The sequence below is a fragment of the Microcaecilia unicolor genome, chromosome 6 (genome assembly GCF_901765095.1).
Source record: "Microcaecilia unicolor chromosome 6, aMicUni1.1, whole genome shotgun sequence".
Taxonomy (NCBI): Eukaryota; Metazoa; Chordata; class Amphibia; order Gymnophiona; family Siphonopidae; genus Microcaecilia; species Microcaecilia unicolor.
The window spans coordinates 89,718,962-89,743,443 of NC_044036.1; the positions used below are offsets into that span (position 1 = coordinate 89,718,962).

Below are 24,482 nucleotides of genomic sequence, written 5' to 3' on the forward strand. Positions count from 1 at the left end.
ATTATTGTGTTACCCAGTTTAACTTCCCCCAATTTCTGCTTATATTTCTACATCTGTCCATCTTTCAAGGTGGATGATAGTATATGCCTATCCTTTTCCCTTTACACTTGGAATTTCTGTTCATAAGGACTCCAAGGTGTATTTTGTGTCCTTTAGAATTTTTAGTCTAAGACAAGGCTGTATTCTTTCACCATGATGAGAGACACTGGACTGCAAGACTGTTAACGTGGATTCAAAATAGCGATAAGAACATCAACCACCTCTGCCATGCTGATGACACCACACTTAGCGCAGGAAATGAAAATGACTTCATGGCCCTCGAAAACCCCCTTCCAGCAGGGTAGTGGCTCATATCCTTTTCTGCCCACACCACTCATATTCCTCAAACCTGTGGCCATTCTCAGTGTCAAGGTCACCAGAATCGTCCTCAGGCATGCCAAGAGCCCTCCCTCTGGCCCTCTTCTTGCTTCCTCCGTTTCATTTTCCCAATCCTAGCATTCAGTCTGGTCTGTCTGTTAGCCCTCGCAAAAAAGTTTCCTCTCTCCCACCGGCCCTTTTCTCACTGCATGGCAGCTACGGTCCGCAGATTACAGGTAAGTCCTGAACCGCTCACTATCTATTGGCAGAGAGACCCAGTTGTGCAGCGGCAGACACAGGCCCATTTCCATGGGCCGGGCCCGATGCAGACAGATACAAACTGCTACCTGTAGCCTTTCTCAGCTCGCAGCAGCAGCCTTGTCTTATTCGTTGTCAATTAAAAACCATCTGTTTTGCCATTTAAAAAAAAAATAATAATTTTTAGTCTATTTGATTGAAGACCCTCTGACATATAATTCTACCCCTCAATCAACTTGATCCACCTTATCACTGTGATGTGTACCCTGGTATGACAGTGTCTCATTGGTTATCTGCCTTCCTCAAAGTCTGAGAGATACCCATTATATTTATCTTTTCATTTAGTGCAATATATTCTAACTCTCCTATCTTATTTTTTGGGGCATTTAGCATTTGAATACAGACACTTCAAACAGTGTTTTTTATTCCTGTTAACCACTTGCTGAGCAGTTGACAGTGATAATTTGAAATCATTTATGTCTGTCTGCTCTTTATTTAAAGGCACCTGGTCTACTGTGGCCTTTATTGTAACCTCACTATCAGATGCCCTATACCCTGCAAATCACTCTTCTTTTCTTTAGAGAAGAGAAACAATTTAGTCTATCTTGGAAATTTCTTTTTCTTGAATCCTGCTAGACTAGTCCAGATACATGGGTTTATTCCACCCTGCCACAGATAGAGACAGGGTCCTGGATTGTTCTTGCAGGATTCATGGAAAAGATATTAACAGGGAAAATTCTCCAAGGGCAAGCAAGATAGTTGATGCCTCACATATGGTGACATCATCCAACAGAGCCTGCGCAGGAACTTTGCCAGCACAGTTAAAGAAATTTTGTAAATGTTTCACCATGCATGTGCATCTTTTCCTACCTGCCATTATTTTGCAAGGTCCCCTCAACCTTTAATTTTCTGTAGAGCCCAATGGATATGTTTGAGCGTGATGCCTGCCGCAGTGCTGATTTACCTCGGTTTTCTTCTCAAATTTCTTTGCCTGCATGTAAGCCCTGTCATTGTTGTGTATTTCCCCCAGTAACTTCCCTAAGTAAACTTCTCTAGTCATTTTCTAAGTTCTTTCTTCATTTTTTTTCTCACTAGTTTGATCTGGGCCATTTGATTTCACTGTGGCTATTTGGATGACGTGTGAAAGAAGACTTCCAGTGGCTTCAAGAGGTGTTCCTGGTGCACCAGGACAATATCCATAATGGATATCCAGAAAAAAATTGAAAAGTCTCCAACAGGATTCACAAACGATTCCATTGAACCTCACACCAGCTAATAAGAACAAGCCCACATCCCCCTGTACAAAAGCCATCTGGGACTTATTCAGCCAGGTTATAGAGGCAGATCTCAAAAAAACTCTTGAAATGTCTATGGTCAACATCCTGCCCCCTGCCAAAGATAGTACAGTTAACAAGCAGAGGCCTCATTGAAAGGGCCACTAAAATTAACTCCTCTCTTGTCAAAGGGCAGCAGCCAACACTAAAAAGGGCTATGATGTGTGCCCTCTTACTGAAAAAGAGCTTGGAAACTACTGACTAGTTTCCTGGCAAAACTCGTAGAACAGACAAGTCCGTATTCAATTCAGCAACTGATGAAAATAACTGGCTAAACCCATGCCAATCTGACTTCAGGATCTGCCTGTTGAATGGAGGCAGTTCTAGTGTCCTTTCTTGATGATGTCCATAGAATCCATGACAGGAGGTCTGCTTAATACTAGTGCTGCTGGATTTCTTAGAAGCCCTTGACACTAAGGGATCATTATATCATGCTTACAAGACTGGCAGAAACAGGTGGCATAGTACATAAGAACATAAGTGTTGCAATACCGGGACAGACCGAAGGTCCATCAAGCCCAGTATCCTGTTTCCAACCGTGGCCAATCCAGGTCACAAGTATCTGGCAAGGTCCCAGAACAGTAAAGCAGATTTTATGCTGCTTATTCTAGAAATTAGCAGTGGATTTTCTCAAGTCCATCCTAATAATGGCTTGTAGACTTTTCTTTTAGGAAACTATCCAAACCTTTTTTTAAACTTTTACTAAGCTAACTGCTTTTACCACATTCTCTGGCAATGAATTTCAGAGTTTAATTATACGTTGAGTGACGAAATATTTTCTCTGATTTGTTTTAAATTTACTACTTAGTAGCTTCATTGCCTGCCCTCTATTTGTAGTATTTTTGGGAAGAGTAAACAAGTAATTTACATCTACTTGTTCCACTCCGCTCAGTATTTTTTAGACCTCTATCATATCTCCCCTCAGCCATCTCTTCTTCAGGCTGAAGAGCCCTAGTTACGTTGGCCTTTTCTCATAGGGAAGTCATCTCGTTGTCCTTCTCTGTACCTTTTCTAATCCCGCTATGAGGTGTATTTTCAAAGCACTTAGACTTTTAAAGTTGCATAGTAACCCACGGAACTTTATAAGTCTAAGTACTCCGAAAATGAGCACCTATATCTTTTTTTTTTTTTTTTTTTTTGAAATGTGGTGACTAGAATTGCACGCAGTATTTGAGGTGCAGTTGCAACATGGAACTGTAGAAAGGCATTATAACATTGTCATTTTTGTTTTCCATTCCTTTCCTAATCATTCCTAACATTCTATTTGTTTTCTTAGATGTTGCTGCACACTGAGCAGAGGGCTTCAATGTATGTATGTATTTAAGATAAGAAAGGAGTATTGGGTATTTGGTTTTAGTCAGTGCTTTTTTTGTGCCGGTACGCAACGGTACGGCGTACCGGCACCTTTTTCTCCTCCTCCCCTCCCCTCCCATTATTTCCAGCGATTCTCCGCCTCTTTCCTGCCCTCCCATCGACGTGCAGCGATTTTTCCGTCCCTCCCCTGCCCTCACCTCTCCCATTTCCAGCGATTCTTCGTCCCCCAGCCGTCCTCCTTCACTGCCTGCCAGCCAGCGTCGGAGTCAGAAGCGAACGGTGCAGGCAGCGATTGGCTGGCAGCGTCGTAGCTTCCCTCTGCAAGTCCCGCCTATGCGTAAACAGGAAGTTGTAGGCGGGACTTGCAGAGGGAAGCTACGACGCTGCCAGCCAATCGCTGCCTGCACCATTCGCTTCTGACTCCGACGCTGGCTGGCAGGCAGTGAAGGAGGACGGCTGGGGGACGAAGAATCGTTGGAAATGGGAGAGGTGAGGGCAGGGGAGGGACGGAAAAATCGCTGCACGTCGATGGGAGGGCAGGAAAGAGGCGGAGAATCGCTGGAAATAATGGGAGGGAAGGGCAGGGGAGAGAGAATTGCTGGACATGGGAAGGGAGGGAAGGGCAAGGGAGAGAGAATTGCTGGACATGGGAAGGGCAGGGGAGAGAGAATTGCTGGACATGGGAGGGAAGGGCAGGGGAGAGAGAATTGCTGGACATGGGATGGGAGGGAAGGGCAAGGGAGAGAGAATTGCTGGACATGGGATGGAATGGGAGGGAAGGGCAAGGGAGAGAGATTTGCTGGACATGGGAAGGGCAGGGGATAGAGAATTGCTGGACATGGGATGGGAGGGAAGGGCAAGAGAGAGAATTGCTGGACATGGGAAGGGCAAGGGAGAGAGAATTGCTGGACATGGGAAGGGCAGGGGAGAGAGAATTGCAGGACATGGGATGGGAGAGAAGGGCAGGGGAGAGAGAATTGCTGGACATGGGATGGGATGGGAGGGAAGGGCAGGGGAGAGAGAATTGCTGGACATGATATGGGAGGGAAGGGCAGGGGAGAGAGAATTGCTGGACATGGGATGGGAGGGAAGGGCAAGAGAGAGAATTGCTGGACATGGGAAGGGCAGGGGAGAGAGAATTGCTGGACATGGGATGGGATGGGAGGGAAGGGCAAGGGATAGAGAATTGCTGGACATGGGAAGGGCAGGGGAGAGAGAATTGCTGGACATGATATGGGAGGGAAGGGCAGGGGAGAGAGAATTGCTGGACATGGGAGGGAAGGGCAAGGGAGAGAGAATTGCTGGACATGGGAAGGGCAGGGGAGAGAGAATTGCTGGACATGGGATGGGAGGGAAGGGCAAGAGAGAGAATTGCTGGACATGGGATGGGAGGGAAGGGCAAGGGAGAGAGAATTGCTGGACATGGGAAGGGCAGGGGAGAGAGAATTGCTGGACATGGGAAGGGCAGGGGAGAGAGAATTGCAGGGCATGGGATGGGAGAGAAGGGCAGGGGAGAGAGAATTGCTGGACATGGGATGGGAGGGAAGGGCAAGAGAGAGAATTGCTGGACATGGGAGGGAAGGGCAAGAGAGAGAGAATTGCTGGACATGGGATGGGAGGGGAGAGAGAATTGCAGGACATGGGATGGGAGAGAAGGGCAGGGGAGAGAGAATTGCTGGACATGGGATGGGAGGGAAGGGCAAGGGATAGAGAATTGCTGGACATGGGAAGGGCAGGGGAGAGAGAATTGCTGGACATGGGATGGGAGGGAAGGGCAAGAGAGAGAGAATTGCTGGACATGGGATGGAATGGGAGGGAAGGGCAAGGGAGAGAGATTTGCTGGACATGGGAAGGGCAGGGGAGAGAGAATTGCTGGACATGGGATGGGAGGGAAGGGCAGGGGAGAGAGAATTGCTGGACATGATATGGGAGGGAAGGGCAGGGGAGAGAGAATTGCTGGACATGGGATGGGAGGGAAGGGCAAGAGAGAGAATTGCTGGACATGGGAAGGGCAGGGGAGAGAGAATTGCTGGACATGGGATGGGATGGGAGGGAAGGGCAAGGGATAGAGAATTGCTGGACATGGGAAGGGCAGGGGAGAGAGAATTGCTGGACATGATATGGGAGGGAAGGGCAGGGGAGAGAGAATTGCTGGACATGGGATGGGAGGGAAGGGCAAGAGAGAGAATTGCTGGACATGGGAGGGAAGGGCAAGGGAGAGAGAATTGCTGGACATGGGAAGGGCAGGGGAGAGAGAATTGCTGGACATGGGATGGGAGGGAAGGGCAAGAGAGAGAATTGATGGCCATGGGATGGGAGGGAAGGGCAAGAGAGAGAGAATTGCTGGACATGGGATGGGAGGGAAGGGCAAGGGAGAGAGAATTGCTGGACATGGGAAGGGCAGGGGAGAGAGAATTGCTGGACATGGGAAGGGCAGGGGAGAGAGAATTGCAGGGCATGGGATGGGAGAGAAGGGCAGGGGAGAGAGAATTGCTGGACATGGGATGGGAGGGAAGGGCAAGAGAGAGAATTGCTGGACATGGGAGGGAAGGGCAAGAGAGAGAGAATTGCTGGACATGGGATGGGAGGGGAGAGAGAATTGCAGGACATGGGATGGGAGAGAAGGGCAGGGGAGAGAGAATTGCTGGACATGGGATGGGAGGGAAGGGCAAGGGATAGAGAATTGCTGGACATGGGAAGGGCAGGGGAGAGAGAATTGCTGGACATGGGATGGGAGGGAAGGGCAGGGGAGAGAGAATTGCTGGACATGGGATGGGAGGGAAGGGCAAGAGAGAGAGAATTGCTGGACATGGGAAGGGCAGGGGAGAGAGAATTGCTGGATATGGGATGGGAGGGAAGGGCAAGGAAGAGAGAATTGCTGGACATGGGATGGGAGGGAAGGGCAGGGGAGAGAGAATTGCTGGACATGGGAAGGGCAGGGGAGAGAGAATTGCTGGACATGGGATGGGAGGGAAGGGCAAGGGAGAGAGGATTGCTGGACATGGGAAGGGCAGGGGAGAGACAATTGCTGGACATGGGATGGGAGGGAAGGGCAAGGGAGAGAGGATTGCTGGACATGGGAAGGGCAGGGGAGAGAGAATTGCTGGACTTGGGATGGGAGGGAAGGGCAGGGGAGAGAGAATTGCTGGACATGGGATGGGCAGGGGAGAGAGAATTGCTGGACATGGGATGGGAGGGAAGGGCAGGGGAGAGAGAATTGCTGGACATGGGAAGGGCAGGGAAGAGAGAATTGCTGGACATGGAGGGGAGAGAGGTGAATCGCTGGATGGGGAGGGGAGGACAGGGAAGAGAGAATTGCTGGACATGGAGGGGAGAGAGGAGAATCACTGGACAGGGAGGGGAGGACAGGGAAGTGAGAATTGCTGGACATGGATGAGAGGGGAGAGAGGAGAAATGCTAGAAATGGATGGAGAGGAGAGCAGGAGATAGAGGAGAATTGCTGGACATGGATGGATGGAGGAGTTGGCTAGGAGAGAGGAGAAATGCTGACTTGGATGGAGGGGAGGAGAGAGGAGAAGTGCTGGACATGAATGGAGGGGAGGAAAGAAAAAAGAAGATGCACATGGATGGAGATGAGGGAAAGGGAAGAGGAGAAAAACTGCACATGGATGGAGAAAATAGGCAAAAGCTGGATCCACGTTATACCTCCTCCAGTCAATTCCATGGAGGAGGACCCAGCTTTTACTTATGGATGCAGGGCAACAAAAGAAGAAGAAAGGAAGAAAGTAAAGAAATAAATGGAAAGGAAGCCCTGGAAATGGAGTTAAGAGAACAGATAGCAGCAGAATCAGAGCCTGGGACCAATATGGATAGAAAAACAAAGTCACCAGACAACAAAGGTAGAAAAAATCATTTTATTTTCATTTTAGTGTTTGGAATTTGTCTTATTTTGCACTGGGTATACTGGAGCTGTAACAGCTTACAGAAATTATTTATAATGAAAAAAAATCACATTATTTTTTCTCCTATACTAGTATAATATTTTCAATGATGTCTGTTTATATGCGCCATGGCTGGTACAAGGGGTGTGACTAATGTGGGTGTGGCTATAATAGGGGCGGTGCCATGTGTGATGACCCCGCCCACAATGAGTACCGGCACCTTTTTTTCTACAAAAAAAGCACTGGTTTTAGTACATACGCTACCTAAATTTTTTTTTTTTTTTTAGAAATTTGGTTTTTATTCTTTACATTTTGCATGTTCTCAGCAGCAAGTATATACATGCGTATAAAAACAGGCATTGATGTGACAGCAATTAGTCTTCTTGCATCCTTAGTTACAAAATAGGTATAATTTAGGTGAGATACCTGTCTGCTCCTACTCTGGCCCAAATTTAGGTACCTTTGTGCCTTTTCTAGCCAGGTCTATTCCTAATTGCACGCTTTATGCTAGATGCTTGCTATGTACCCTGACAGTTGAAACCAACTCCACTTTTTCAACCCTTATCTTCCAGAAAGCATTTGGGCCCTCAGAAGTATAAATGTTAATGGGTTATCCTTACTAATTTACCTCTGCTGCTTTGCTTTGCTGTATCCCCCCTCCCTTTATCCAGATGCCTACAGATGGGCCTTTCTAACGTGATGATGGAGCCATCCGATTAGCTGGGGAACATTATTCCTTAGTTTTCCTTCTCTTCCTTTACACTAACTAGTAGAATGTCTCACCTAAAGCAATGTTCAGCCTTTCAACAGTATGAAGTTTCATTGTTTAGTACAGGCTTGTCCATTGGCAGAAACAGGTAGCATAGCATTTATTGTTATGGTTTATTTGACTTAATTTTACTGCTCTTTCTGACAACATAAGACACAGGTTTACAATTTAAGAACTCAAAGCAAAGAATGCTATTTCATTATAGGATAGGAGATAGTACAGTTAAAGTAGGTGTTGTTAGGTCATCCTAGAACTGCTATCTATCTATCTGATCTGTCTATCCCACTATACAAGTTTTGGTTCAAAGTGGGTTACAGTTAACAATTAGGTTAGATTGTAATGATATGTTACAGGTACAGCGTAGTGTGTTGGGACATCAAGAGTTCATATAAATAGCCATAGAGTTTTCTTAAAACGTAGGTCTTTAGTTCGTTTCATTAACCACTATAGGCTTGCTGGAATAAAACATTTTCAGGGCTGCTTTACATTTGGGAAAGGAGAGCTTTATATGCAGGGATAATGGCATGGCATTCCAAAGCAGAGATGTGGCACAAAAAATGCACATTGGCTAGTAGAATCTATGGAGCTGCAGTTATATGTAGACAACCATCACTTAGCGAATGAAGTGGTGTGATTACAGAAGATAAATGTGAGGAAACATAAAAGACCTTGTGGGTCAATATGAGAATCTTATATTCAGAAATTTGTATTGGCAACCAGTGGTGCTACATCAGGAGATGTGTTAAATTAGCCTGTTTTTTCATACAACACAGTGTTCAGATTGTCATATTTTGCACAGCGTAGAATCTTGAGAAAAAAGAGTGGAAGGCATTCATAAATGTTATTGAAATAGAGAAGCCATGATGTTTTGAGAGGACTCATTCAGATAGGATCTGTCTTAATGCCCAAAAGCACTTTGACCAAGACTGTGATCTGAAATTTGAAAAAAAGATTTTCCTCTCTAACAGTCATTCCCATACCTGGTCCTGGAGGCACCCCAGCCAGGTTTTCAGGATATGCAAAGTGAATATTCATGACAAGAGATTTGCATGCAGTGGCTTTACAAATGGCTACATACTTTTACAGCAGTTTTCTTTGTTCCTCCCTGGGGCTTCTACCAGCCTCTAAATAACTGCTACCATCAACCTTGCTGCAGTTGGGTAATGCTTGGCCAAATTTTTTTTAGTCCCACGTTCTCATATCCAAATATATGTTTTCAGCATTTTCCTAAAAAATATTATTGTTCACTCCTTTCTCAATGTTTTAGGCAACAGGAATCCAGTCCAAGTTTCATATCAAAGGAGTGGTACTTGTTCTATTAGGTCCTCCCCTAACCATTCTAGCCCCCATATTCTGAACAATGGGCCAAATATTCAAAGAATTTTAAGATTCAAACTTCAATTTAATAAATTGGCCTCTTGGAAAATGTACGAAATTTATGCTCCAAATTTTTCTAAACACTTAAGTATAAGGCAAGAAAAGTGAGTGGCAACAATATGGATGTAGGACATAAAAAAAGAAGTTAGGAGTTTAGCACTAATTTTCAGCAGTACTCTCATAAATCTAGGAAAATGAATGGCAGTCCTAAATTTAACATAAATTTTGAGCTCCTAAGTTAACAGAGAAGTTGTCTTACCTGATAATTTCCTTTCCTTTAGACAGCTATACTATTTTGCACAAGTGGGTATTACCTCCTCCTACCAGCAGATGGAAGTACAGAAAAAAAAAGCTGAGCTCTACCAATGACATCGCTGGTATTAGTTGCTCCCTGGAAAGCTCCAGTTTGCATCTGCCAAACTAGCAGAAGGATACTTTTTTGTAATGCACCTATGCCCTTTGAATTGTATGATGCGACTTAAAAAATTTTTTTTTATATATATATATTTTTACATATACTGAAGGGAAAGTACAGAGCATACCCAGAATCCTGGGCCCAATTTTCCAAGGGTGGGTTGCAGAACAGTATAGCTAAGTAAAGGAAGGAAAATTATCAGGTAAGACAATTTCTCCTTCTTTACCATCTAGCTACACTGTTCTGCACAAGTGGAATGTATCAAAGCAGAGCTACTAAGCAGGGGAAGACAACCCCCTCCTTCCCCAATGGCCACAAAATGGCAAAAAAAAGGTCCAATAGACCCTGGCCAAACCACCCAGTCTGTGGTGCTTGATAAATGAACAGAAATTTGCCACTCTACATATTTCTTCAGGTGCCACCATCCAGGCCTCTACCCAGATGTGGAGTGGGCCAAGACCTATGCATGTAGAATGGAGTTTGTGTATGGCCTGGAGGAAAAATTCTTCAAGGCTAAACTGAGAGGTCCTAAAAAGATTGGGCCAAGAGACCATATCAAAGGCTTTTTCTGTATCCAGCCCTGTTGGTGAGGTCTTGAGATTGTTTGTTGGCTGTATACCATAGCTGAGAAAATTTGTCTTCCTTTTATAAAGCCAGTTTGGGGGATGGTATGGGAGGATGGGGAGAAAATTGGAAATCTGGGATGACTGGAATTCTTTGTTTATCTTTTTTTATTTACTGGATTTTATTAACTGCTTTTATGAAGAAATTCACCCAAGGTACTGTACAGCAGGTACAGTTTTTATATTTGATTGTTTCTCTTGAGTACTAAATTTATCGTCAATAAAATAGATTTAACATAAAGCCATCTTGACCCACACCCCCTAAGTCAGGCATGTGCTACATCAACCAGACCACCATGATTTTGGCTAAAATATTTATTTCCATTACATTCATTCCCACTATTCTAGGATGGCTGGGTAGTCGTGTCCATCGACCAGCAGGTGGAGATAGAGCATACAGAATTGAGCCCTAGTACATAGCCCACTGCTATCAGCCCAGTTCCTCGGTATTTTCGACCAGCAGGTGGAGATAGAGCATATAGAATTGAGTCCTAGTACATAGCTCACTGCTATCAGCCCAGTTCCTCAATATCTTCTGTCTCTAGCAGGTGGATGGACATACTATTCTGTCTCTTATCCTAAGGCCTTTGCTCCTGGTCCAGCTAGTCAGCTGATTCCTAGTAGAGCGTGGTGGATAGTGCTGATACTGACATACCTGGTGGTACTGGGTGCCTGGGGTGTTTTCTGCTCCCGCCAATTGCTGTTCTGTCTTGCAGCCTGTTCAGCACTCTTTTTGAAAAAATTTTTTTTGAGAGCTGGAACACAGCACAGTAAGCAGAACTGAAGGTTTCAGTTCTTAGGGCACAGTCTGCACAGGGGGCTTTGGCCTTGGTGAGCAATACCCGGTACGGTGAGTTCATTCCCTCAGGCTTTCGGGCCTCAGGGCACTGCGGGTGTGAGGCATCAGTGGTGTGGTGCTGCATGATTCAGTGGCAAGTCTTTTTTTGGTAATATACAGTTACTGGTGCTCTGTCGTCATGCGCAGTTACAAAAAAAAAAAAAAAAAAAAGCAGAATTTTGCTGGTTTATTTGCTCTCTGGCGTTCCCATGGTAAAAAAAAAAAAATTAAAAAGGTGAGAAGTTTGGAGCGGCTGGCTTTTTTTTTGTAGAGCGTGTTCCCCTGCTTTAGACGCCCTCTTATGGGCCATTCCTGCTATGATTATGAAGCACTGCTCCTCTTGTGGGGGCTGGTGCTCCTTGTCGGGCTGCTGCGTGGTGTGCAGGCTGGTTGCCCCGATGAGTGAAGGAGACTCGGAGCTGGTGTCTGCTATGCAACTGTGGGAGTCCTCCGGTGGCGGGTCTCCCAGCATGCGCTCTTTTTGCTCTGCTCCTCTGGAGGCAGAAGCAGCAGCCGATTTGGATGTCGCTGCAAGGGGAGCTCCCACACAGGCAGTCGAGGCAGCAGGGGGAATACAGAAGGGGGCCTCAGGTCAGGACTTTCCGTTTTCTCCTGAATTTGTTCTCCTGCTCCACCAGGCTTACCTGATGAAGCAGGATGCTGTTTCTCAGGATGATTCTCAGACTGTGCTGCAGACTGAACCCAGGGGGTCCTCCCTGGTGCCCAAGAGGGCTAGGATGGAGGTCCTAGAATGATCCCTTTGAGACGTGGTCGCAGGGATCCCCCCACCGGCATAGTTTTGGTTTGTTTGGAGGGGCCTCGCTTACAGAGCCCTTGGAGGAAGGCGAGCTCCCTCCAGAGGAGGGTGATGACCCTTGGGTGCTGCTGCTTTTTCATGGGGAGGAATTGAGTTCACTGATTTCGGAGGTGCTGGTGATGCTTTCTATAGAAGAGCCTTAAGGGGTCCCAGTGGGGCCTCTGGGGGCCCTCTAAGGCATTTCCTGTGCATCCAGATATCCAGGATCTCATGTCTGAGGAGTGGAGTGTACTGGATGCTGGCCTTAATGTCAGGCGGGCCATGGCTCATCTTTATCTTGTGGCCCCAGAGAAGAAAGTTTGTTTATGCCTATGGTGGACTCCCTAGTGACAGCAGTAACAAAGAAGACTACCTGTGCCCTGAGAAAGGCAAGGACAAATCAAACTCGGGTAAACATATAAAGTAACACATACCATGTAAAAGGAGTTTATCTTGTTGGGCAGACTGGATGGACCGTAAAGGTTTTATCTGCCGTCATTTACTATGTTATTATGTTACTATCCAGCTTATAATTGAAAGAGAAAAACAACTATATTGTGACCCAAATCGGGAGATGGGCGCCCAAATCGGTATAATCGAAAGCCGATTTTGGGCGTTTCCAACTGCAATCCGTCGCGGAAACGGGTAAAGTTGACGGGGGCGTGTTGGAGGCGTGGTGAAGGCGGAACTGGGGCATGGTTATCGGCCGAGGCGAGATGGGCGTCTTTAGCTGTTAATCGAAAAAAAAAAAAAGCGTTTTTACCGCGATTTTGGGTCACTTTTTTTGGACCTTTTGTTTCACGAGCAGGTCCCAAAAAAGTGCCCCAACTGACCAGATGACCACTGGAGGGAATCGGGGATGACCTCCCCGGACTCCCCCAGTGGTCACTAACCCCCTCCCACCAAAAAAAAAACACTTTACAAACTTTTTTTCCAGCCTGTATGCCAGCCTCAAATGCTGTACCCACATCCATGACAGCAGAATGTGTTCTATCCTGTGACAGCCTTTCCCTGGTTCTGATGTGGCTCTCGGGTGAGTGTGACACCTTTTCTGTTATGCGCACTGCAGAGTCACATCAGCAATGCATTGTGGTGGGTGTAGGGTATTGGGCTCCGTGATTCCACTAGCTTGTGGCAAATGCTCACGATGTTGGTAGTTGGTAGGCTCTACTCCCATGGTGCTTTCCCCCCTGCTTACTGGGTCAGAGTGTGCCTTGTTTTGTTTCTGGTAGTCCATGAGGTAGTGGCCATTTTTGTAAGCCAGTTTTAGATCCATTTCACGTGTTAGCCACGTTAGAGAACTTAGTTCTTACCTTGAATGTGGCTGAAAGAGGGCATTGTACACCATTCTGCCAGCTCTGACCTACTACTCATCTCAGTACCAGGGAGACTCGTTGCCAGTGGGGCACAACCTCTGATCTGCAGTTAACTGTGAGTAAGCGTGCTTATTCCAATAAAGGACGTTTTCGGAGAGATTAGTCTTCAGGTGTCAACTGGTGTGCCAATGTTATATAGCAGCAACAAGTTCTAGAGGCCTGGGTGTATGCAGGTCCCTGGAGCACTTTTAGTGGGTACCGCAGTGCACTTCAGTCGGGCAGACCCAGGCCCATCCCCTCCCCAACTGTAACACTTGTGCTGGTAAATGGGAGGTCTGCAAAACCCACTGTACCCACATGTAGGTGCCCCCTTCACTCCTAAGAGCTAAGGTAGTGTTGTACATTTGTGGGTAATGGGTTTTGGGGGAGGGGGGTTGGGGACTCAGTACCCGTGGTAAGGGAGCTATGCATGTGGGAGCTTTGTCTGAAGTCCACCGCACTGACCTCTAGGGTGCCCAGTTGGTGTCCTGGCATGTCAGGGGGGCGAGTGTACTACGAATCGTGGCCCCTCCCATGACCAAATGGCTCGGATTAGGAAGTTTTTGAGCTGGCCGTTTTTAGTTTCCATAATTGAAAAAAAAAAAACCCGCCCAGCTGAAAAACATCCATTTTTTCGAAAATACGGTCTGTCCCGCCTCTTCATGTACCCGTTTTCGGACATAGACGCCCATGGAGACAGGCGTTCGCGTTCGATTATGCCCCTCCATGTTACCTTGCAGGTGGAAGGCAGTATTGCTCTTGAAGGATTTGCAGGATCGGAAACTGGAGCAGGCGTTGAAACAAGCCTTTGAGATAGCCTATCTGGGATTCCAGGCTTCGGTTTGCAGCTCTTTTTTTGTTGCCATGGCATGTCTACAGTGGCACCAACAGTCTTCCTCTCAAAGCAGTTCTTGGATTGTTTGGTTAGAGATGGGCTTCGCTTATTTGGCGGACACTGTTTGATATGCTCCGGCCAAAGGGATGTTGCTGGCGGTCACTCTGAGGCATCAACTCTGGCTATGGGCTTGGGCAGCGGACGCTGTTTCTAAGGCTTACCCGGTTAAGTTACCCATTCGGGGCCTCAGCAATCTAGTCCAGGAACTTGGGGAAACTAAGCCACAGCGGCTTATGGAAGACAGGCCACGTCCTGCGGCTCTCCCTTCTACGTTGGCTCGAGCCAAGTTTCGGGACAGCAGGAAATACAGGCTCAGTCGGCAGTCCTTCAGTCAGAGGGCACGGTTTCAGCCCCAGCAGTCTCTTTCGGGGGTCAGGAAGTCAACAGGATCATCAGGGTGAGCAGTGGCCCCTCCCCTACAAGCACAATGATGCGAGGCTGGTCCACCCATCCGTACCTATTGGGGGATGCCATTGGGTGCTGGACATTTTACATGATGGCTACAGATTAGAGTTCTCCCGTCTGGTTGCACCTCTTTCTCTTCATACGGTCTCTGTGTTGGGGGGCCTTTTGGCCAGCACAGATCAGGAGCATGGTAGAGGCCTTATTGGCAGTTCGGGCCATTGTTCCGATGCCCGCGGCCAAATGCGGTGAGAGGCGCTATTCCATCTAGTTCATCATGCCCAAAGGAGTTCAACCGGTGCCTGCGGGTTTCCAATTTTTGGCTGGAAATCCTTCGATCAGTGATTGCTTCAGTGAGAGAGGGGGCGTTTCTCACCGCTCTCGACCTCAAGGAGGCATACCTGCAAATTCCTATTTGGGAACCACTCCAGCTGTTCTGTGGTTTACAGTTCTGGGAAGACACTTTCAATTCCAGGCCATGCTGTTTGGTCTTACTATGGCCCCGAGAACTTTTTCCAAGGTTGTGGTGGCGGCTTTCCTGCGAAAGCAGAGAGTCCATGTTCATCCATATTTGGCTGACTGGCTGATTCAGACATCCTACCAGAACAGTGTGGAGGTGACGACCAAGATGGTTCGCCTTCTGCAGTCCCTGGGGTGGGTAATCAATTTCAAGAAGAGCATGCTGGTCCCGTTGCAGCAGCTGGAGTTCCTTGGAGTGTTTTTCGACACCCAGTGGGCACAGGTGTTCCTGATGGAGGCTTCGGTGTCAGCTTCAATCATCCTGCTTCTTTCCAGTGGGCCTGGCACTATGTGCAGGTTCTCAGGTCCGTGACCGTGGACATGGAGGTGATGCCCTGGGTGTGGGCACGTATGAGGCTGCTGCAGCAATCGCTGCTCAGCCAGTGGTCTCTGGTTTCAGTAGACTACAGCATTCAGTTTTCCTGGGCCTTAACTGCCAGATAGCGATTGAGGTAGTGGCTAGTTTTGCGGGCTGGGAAACCCATTACAAGGGTCACCTGGCTCAGGGTTCCTGGTCACCGGTGGAGACGCAGTGGTCCATTAACCGCTTGGAGCTCCGGGTGGTGTCTCGAGCTCTGGAGGCCTTTGCGCAGTTTCTCAGGGGAGCTCTGACAATGCAACAATGGTGGTCTAAACAGGGACGGTCTCACAGCTGTCAGTGGAGTCCGGTCTGTTGATGGCCTGGGTGGAGAGACAACTGCACTGTCTCTTAGCAGCTCATATCGCGGGGTCTCAGCTGTCACACTCTGTATCTCGGAGAGTGGGAAGTGTCACACAAGGCATTCAGTGCTGGTGAGTGCCGTCTCTGGATCGCATGGCTACAAGAGCCAAAGCCAAGGTCCCGTGGTTTTTCAGCTGCCAAAGAGAGTAGGACTCATTAGGTCTGGTTGCCCTGTTGCAGCAATGGCCATGCGAGGGGTTTCTATATATCTTCCCGCCTTGGCTGATGATTGGCTGGCTGTTGAGAAGGGTTGACAGCCATCGGGGCCGGGTGGTTCTAGTGGCCCTGGACTGGCTGCTGAGTCTGTGGTGCGTGGATCTGGTTCAGCTCTTGGACGGAGAGCTGCTGAGACTCCTTCTGGATTGGGGACTTCTCCGTCAGGGTCTGGTAGTCATGGAGGATCCCTTCCCTTTTGGTCTTACGGCCTGGCCCTTGAAAGGACTTGCTTGAGAAAGAAGGGTTATTCGAATTCGGTCATCACTATCCTGCTTCAGGTCAGGAAGAGATCTACTTCCTCGGCTTATGCCCGCATGTGGCATACCTTTGAGGGCTGGTGTTCCAAGCAGGGTTTGGATCCCTTTGCTGCTTCTGTGGGCCATTTTCTAGCATTCTTGCAGGCTGAGGTGCGGCAGGGCCTAGCGTTAGGGTCTTTGAAGGTTCATGTGGTAGCCCTGATGTGTTTTCGGGGCCGCCTACAAAATTCTTCCCGGGCATCTCATCCTGACGTGGTTCGTTTTCTGAGAGGGGTGAATCGTCTGCAGTCGTCCTTTCGGGCACCCTTTCTTGACTGGGACCTTTTAGTCCTTCAAGCCCTCCAGCGCCCTCCGTTTGAGCCCCTTTGGAAGGCGACGGTTGCTTCAGCACTGTGCGTCTCGGAGCTTTAGGCGCTTTCTTGTATGGACCCTTTTCTTGCCTTTTCAGAGGCCGGGGTCTTGTTTCAGACTGTTCCTTCTTTTTTACTCAAGGTGGTTTCGGCCTTTCATGCCGATCAGTTGGTGGATCTACCTTCCTTTCGGCAGGAAGAGGTAGGGGATCAATATGCTGGATGTCAGGAGAGCGCTCTTGCGTTACTTGGAGGTCACCAACGATTGTTTTCGGTCATACAAGCTCTTTCTTCTGTTTAGTAAGCAGAAGCAGGGTCTCATGGCTTCTAAGGTTTCTATCGCCCATTGGTTGAAGGAGGTGGTGGCCTCAGCCTATATCCTGGAAGGGAAATCTCCCCCTCAGGTTTTGAAGGCACACGCTCTACCAGGTGTACGGTCATATTGTGGGCGAAGGCCTCATTGTTCTCTATGGGGGAGATATCTGCACAGCAGCGACGTGGGCTTCGCTGCATACCTTCAGCAAGCACTATAGGGTGGATGTTGCTGCACACTCAGCTGCGGCATTTGGGGTGGTGATCCTGCAGGTGGCGGTTTCGGCTTCCTGCCCATGTAGGGATAGTTTTGAATATCCCACTCGTCCTGGAATAATAGGAATAAACGTAATTACCAGATAATTTTCTTTCCATTAGTTCTTCACACTATTCCAGGAGCCCTCCCTTTTCTTAGTGCTTCTCTGTGGGTGGAGTTCTGTACAGTGTGGGTGTCCTGTCTCTTGAGGCCAAGCCTTCTGTTGCCTTCCTTGAAGGTTTTCGATTGGGAGCTTGGTTGTGGCTGTACATGCTCTTGCTTTCGGACTGCTACTGAGGAACTGGACTGATTGCAGTGGACTGCTAGGGCTCAGTTCTGTATGTTCTATCTCCACCTACTTGTTGATGGACATGACTACCCACTCATCCTGGAATAGTGTGAAGAACTAATGGAAAGAAAATTATCAGGTAAGTCCTAATTTCTCTATCAACATTTAGTAATAAAATGGGTCTACAAACATTCTGGCAGGAATGGGTCCTTCCCAGGCTTCTGGATTAAGATGATCAATGCACAATTTTCATCCCTTGTAAGGGCCTTCTGTTCGATTTGCCTTATTATAATACGTTTCTAGGAGGCCACACAATTTCAGCTGAACAGTTTATAGAATTCTGCATGATAACCATCAAGGCTGGGGCCTTGTGGAACGCTAATTCCTTTAATAGCACTTTGAATTTCCATTGCCTTTATAGGCAAGTTCAGAGTAGCCACAACAGCACTGTTCATGTGGGGAAGATTAGCTTTCATCAAGTAATCCTGACTATTGCCCTTAATAGGGTTGCGCTCCTAGTATACAGAGTGTGAAAATTTTTTGAAAAACTTGCTGAAGTCTGAGTTACATTTGACACCCTATGATCTATAATCAAGGGAATATACCTCAAACTTGCCCAGATTCAAATTAACTGTGCCAAAATTAACTGTTGCAGAATGGTTGGATCATCCCCCCGAATGAGAGAGGTTTTTCTGACAATTTAGGACCCGTACATACAATCTTTATCCCCAAGGGCACATAGCTTTGCACTAAATTCTTTATAAGAGTACTGTTATCCCCGGTTTTTTTTTTTGGGGGGGGGGGAGTGGGTAGGGAAGAATGGGTGTGGGATCTACAGTTTTGATTTGAACTGGGAGGTACATATCGGCCGCGTTTAGCATGTACGATACATATGGGGGAAGGGTGGGAATTAAAACTTGTGAAAAGCTTGATGACAGAGAATTTCATTTGGTCTTCATTGGGTACAGTTTTGTATATAAATCTTTGTAAACATGGATATTTTTTAATGTGTATTTATTCGGAATTGTCATGAATAAAATTGTTGGAACATAACTGTGCCAAAAGTTTACCTGTTTTATTCCCAATCTTATAAAACTGAAATTTGCAGTATAAGAGCTGTCATTTAGTGTGGTCATGAATGAAACAGTTTAAAAAAGCTTTTGAAGCAATTGAATTTGATTTATTATCCAAAGTAGGAGATTTAATAAAGTCCCTTTTATCTTCTGTAGAGTTGTCTTTTCTAAGCATAGTATCACTGAGGCATCGGGTGATTCTTGAAAATGTAGGCAGTTAAATAACTGCCTTGATCCACTTCACAATGGAGGCCTTAAAGGCCACCTGGCCCCTCCTAGGGCCATGAAAAAGATCAAAGAAGTGAAAAATAATTTGTCTCCTTCAGGTAATGTAACAGCGTCCTCTGGACTTCTAGTTTGTATAACGTTTGGCCCACAGGAACAGAGCCCTCCTTTAGAAATGAGAGTAAGGAAACTTCCGGATTCACGTGGACTGGAGAGACCACCTTAGGGAGAAAGGAAGGAACTGTGTGAAAAGAAACTGAATGATTCGCAATGGAGAGAGATCCCGACAAGACAGAGCTTGTAGCGCAGAAATTCTTTGAGCTAGGGTAATGGCAACCAGATTATCTTGAGAGTGAGGTCTTTAATGGAGGTTGAGTTCAGGGACTCAGATTATGCCTTGGCCTGCCTTGGCAAGCACTTGGAGAACCAGACTAAGGTTCCATGAGGAAAAAGGAGGGGTGTTTTTTTTTTTTGGGGGGGGGGGGGGATGCCAACGCTTCTCTGGAAACAGGACACCTCCTTACATTACTACATAAGTGTTGCCATACTGGGACAGACCGAAGGTCCATCAAATCCAGCATCATGTTTCCAACAGCGGCCAGTCCAGGTTACAAGTATTTGACAAGATCCCAAAACAGATAAGCACTGGATTTTCCCTAAGTCCATCTTAATAATGGCTTATTTAATTTTCTTTTATGATGCTATCCAAACCATTTTTAAACCCCACTAAGCTAATTGCTTTTACCACATTCTCTGGCAACAAATTCCAGAGTTTAATTACACATTGAGTGAAGAAATATTTTCTCCGATTTGTTTTAAATTTACTACTTTGTAGCTTCATTGCATGCCCCCTAGTCCTAGTATTTTTGGACAGAGTAAACAAGCGATTGTCGTCAACCCGTTCCACTCCACTCATTTTATAGACTTCTGTCATATCTCCCTTCAGCCGTCTTTTCTCCAAGCTGAAGAGCCTAGCCACTTTAGCCTTTCCTCATAGGGAAGTCGTTCCATCCCCTTTATCATTTTCATCGCCCTTCTCTATACCTTTTCTAATTCCACTATATCCTTTTTGAGATGTGATGACCAGAATTGCACACAGTATTCAATATGCGGTCACACCATGGAGCGATACAAAGGCATTATAACGTCCTCATTTTTGTTTTCTATTCCTTTCCTAAAACGTAATTTGCTTTTTTGGCCGCTGCTGCACACTGAGCAGAGGGTTTCAACATATCATCAGTGATAACACCTAGATCCTTTTCCTGGTCAGTGACTCCTAATGTGGAACCCTTCGTCACATAACTATAGATCAGGTTCCTCTTTCCTACATACATCACTTTGCACTTGCTCAGATTAAACTTCATCTACCATTTGGAGGATGCCCAGTCTCATAAGGTCCTCTTGTAATTTTTCACAGTCCTCTTGTGATTGAATAAATTTGTGTCATCAATAAATGTAATTACCTCACTAGTTACTCCCATTCCTAGATCATTCATAAATATGTTAAAAACCAGTGGTCCCAGCACAGACCCCTAGGGAATACCACTATCTACTCTTCTCCGTTGAGAATAGTGACCATTTAACCCTACTTTCTGTTTTCTATCTTTTAACCAGTTTTTAATCCACAATAGAACACTACCTTCTATCCCATGACTCTCCAATTTCCTCTGGAGTCTTTCATGAGGTACTTTGTCAAATGCCTTTTGAAAATCCAGAATAAAAAAAACAAAGCAAAAAAAATCTGCTTACAATAGTAAGTAAAAACCTCAAAAGCAGACTGATGAAAATATCTGATAAGAATAACAACAAAGTTTAATATAACAAAAACCCAGAGGTAAGTAAAATAATACCCAATGTGGCCAATTTTCACCCTCAGGCTGCGTTAGGGGTAAAACTACAAATTGAAACAATAAAAACATAGACATCAAGTCATATTTTATACATATAAATTGAGCATTAAAAATATCCTAAAATTTTCATTTTATAAAAGGAAATAAATGACATAAAATCAACATGTATATTTTGCATACAAATATAATGAGTAAAAGTTTTTAAAACATTTTTGGTATGACTTCGAAATAAAAATAGAAACCAATACTAAATTTTAATTTATACTACATATAAATCTCAATAAAAATAAAACAAATCATTAAGATAATTATAAATCCATAAAAATAAGTAGAAAACTTAAATTAAAAATCAAAACATATGCAAGGAGAGGTTAGTTTAATATATTCTCAGTTCAGCATGCATGCATTTTTCCATAAAGTGTATACATACCTAGTAAAAAGGAGGTGTAAATTTATCCCATAAAAGTATAAAAACCTCCTAAAAAAGAATATATAAATTAATCCTTCTACTACATCTAGCTCACTATAACCATAGTCAAACCATTTAAACAGAAATGAACCACATTCACAAATCATCTGTTCAAAAAACTAGGGGTCTGACCCTTATATCAACGTCTGTAACAACTCAAACAATTGACAATAATAGGAACATCTGAACCTACTTCATGTTCATAATCTCCCAATGCTGTATCTATAGCGTTACCGAGTCTATCATATCTCATGTTATAAAGACTACCACCAGGTCAAAGGTGACCAACTGTCGTAAAACGTGGACTTAATTTATATCCCATTAAAATGACAAAAAGCCTTTTTGGAACCATCATTGTTTCATAAGCGATCTATCAAGTTGTTTTAAACACAATTCTGATGATTCTTTGTTATCTTTCTATTTTTTTTACGTCGTGACGGCCTACATAGCGTCAGCATTATTCAAATTCTAGTTATTAGGACGATCTCCATTTCCTATTAGCAAAGTAAATTTCAATACCTTAATAGTATCTATCCCCTTATAAAAGCAGAGTATATAAATAGAGTATAAAAATCCATATCACATATCTGACACAATATTTTTAACTACAAAAAATTAGACTGAGTGTAGTAAAAAGTTATAAATGATATAATGACTAGGAAGAATTTTTTTTATAAAAACACAGCATAATCTTTTTCTTGGTTAAAACCATAAGGCTTGACCGTATTAAATTTAAATATTAATCTCTGTTCCATTTGTAATAATTGTCTATTTATATCTCCTCCTCTCCAATATGTTTTAATTTTCAACAGCACTAAAAACTTCAGTTCTTCAAAAGAGTGCTTAAAAGCATACATATGTTCCACTAATGGTTTCTCTGGTATGTTCCTTTTAATCGCACTTTTGTGCTCTGCAATTCGTTAATTGAATGCCCTAGTCGTTCTTCCAATGTAAATCAGTCACAAGGACAAATTACTTGATAGATTACCTTTGAGGTTTTGCAGTTAGAATATTGTTTTAATTCAAAATTTTCTCCTGCCTTAGGGTGAACAAAGAATTTTGTCTTCAAGTTCACTGAACAAAAAGAACAATTTAAGCATGGATAATGTCCCCATACTGGGTCATCTTTTATTGGTACTGGTAGGGCAGACGGTGCCAGAAACTCTCTTTTAAATTTTTGTTTCTCTTAAATGCTATAAGCAACTCCTTATTAGAAAAATATGGTATGGTTTTGACCAATGGCCAATGTTTCCTACATATTTTAATCAGATCTGATGACATATGGTCAAAATATAAAGTACAAACAATTCTATTTTCCTTATTGCTATTGTTATTATTTGTTTTGTGGAGGAGATCACGTCTCTGATGTTGTGATGTTCTAAGCATACCTTCTTTTGTATATCTTTTTGGGTATCTTCGAATTGGCCAGTCATCCAGATAAGGATGCAACCTGATTCCCTAGTGGTGTAGGCATTGGGGAAAAGAGCAGACAAGCTCCAGGGCTTTTACCCCTTCTCTACCACCTCCACTGGTGCAAGGGTGATGTGGGCTTATTCGCGGCAGAAGACAGACAAACCTGCCTCCCCACTCACACCACTGAGTGGCCCAGCATGTCCTCAGTGGGCAGGATGGGCTCCTGGAACTCTGTCTGCGGTGGCTGAAGGGCAGGCTTTCTTATGGTCCATAAAGGAGCCCAACTGAATAGGACTCCTTGAACTAGAGGCTTGGATCAAAGCACGCTGGGCTGGCTATAAATAGCCCACCCCCTAGAGTGCTGTCTGGAAGTGGAGAACCGCTGGGAGCCTTAGGCCTCAGTTCAATGAAGCAAAGAGGTCTGGCCTCCATGGCCCTCAACAGCTACCTTAGGTCCTTGCAAAATAGCAAGCACCCTCAAAAGACCAACTGACTAAGAAGCATCTTGGTGGCAGCATCCACCACCCAATGATGGAGCCACAGCCAGTGATGGCCCACCACAGCAGAGCACAGGTGGGCCAAGTGGACTAGATCATACAGGACATCAGGCAGCTGTAGACTCTAGGCAGGAAACTTCTGTGGAATCCATCAGCTGCTACAGCCAGTGCAGCATAACATGCACCATATAGCCACCACAGATTGCTGCTTGAACACTGAATTCCCCTACCGAAAAAACTAGGCCTAATTGCTGCTCCACCCGCTTATTATGGAGCTTCCTGAGGACCGAACTGCCCTGAACAGGGACAGCGGTTGCCTTGCTGACTGCTGAAATGAGAGATTCACCTGGTTCTTTTGTGCCTCCTCAGGGACAAAAACTACAGGTGATTGAATGCCCAAGCCACCTTGAGCACCCCATCCAGGGCCTCCCACTCCACCAGCACCATGTGGGTAAAAGCCTTTTGAAGAGGAAAATGCTCTGGGGGACCCGCAAGGCCCTTTGAGAGGGGCCCACAGCAGGAGATTTGAGCATCCTGGAAACAGATGGCAGATGTGTTGATCTGCCAGCTTCTAAAGAAACTGATGTATTCGCTTGCAGGCATGGCCAGAAAACTGGCCAGCACGTATAGGCCTGCCCTGCCACTTGAGCCAACTTGGGCTTGGGACCCAAGAGCACCAGACAGCATGACCTACCATCTGCTGAGGTAGAGAAAATACTGGATCTATGTGGGGAGCACCACCAGCTAATACTGGTGAGGTCAATGTAAAACTCAGCTTTTTTTTTTTTATCTCCATCTGCTGGTAGGAGACGATAACATCCACTTGTGCAAAACAGTGTAGCTAGACACTACAGAAAGATGTGCTTTCAGCTTACAATTTATATAATTTTATCTAAACGTAGGGCATGAATTTAGGAGCTTAACAGTTTAAATTTAAAGTTTACCTTCTCTCTCTCTCTCTGTATATATATATTTTTTTTTTCAGTTTGTGAAAGTAATAATTTGAAGTGTAGGCTAAATTTATATATATATATATATATATGTATATATATATATATAAACTTTTTAGATAGATGCATATAAAAAATGTCAGTAATTTCATTTACTTTTTTCCACAGATTTTTTTTTCCTTTAGATATATCCTTATCCTTTATTTGTTCTAATTTGGTTACCAATGTGGGATGTAAGGCTACCAGTCTTGAGATGTACCTCACAAATGGAAATGAAGTCTTTCTGACACTGGTCTGTAATAATCTGACAGCTGACTGCTGGACACTCTAGGTACTACAGCTTTGAAAAATTCTCCCTCTGAAGCAAAGACTAATAAGTTAGGAGGTTGTCCCTGAGCCACCACCACTACAGTAAATATATTTCCCAGTTCAGAGCACTAGTTGAAACTA

The 24,482-nt window shown here is 45.2% G+C and overlaps 1 protein-coding gene across 2 annotated transcripts in view; it reads left to right on the forward strand.

Annotated features, from left to right (window-relative positions):
* Positions 1-24,482, forward strand: part of RASAL2 (RAS protein activator like 2) — a 391,333-nt gene that overhangs the window by 58,518 nt on the left and 308,333 nt on the right. The gene's annotated exons all lie outside the window — the stretch shown is intronic.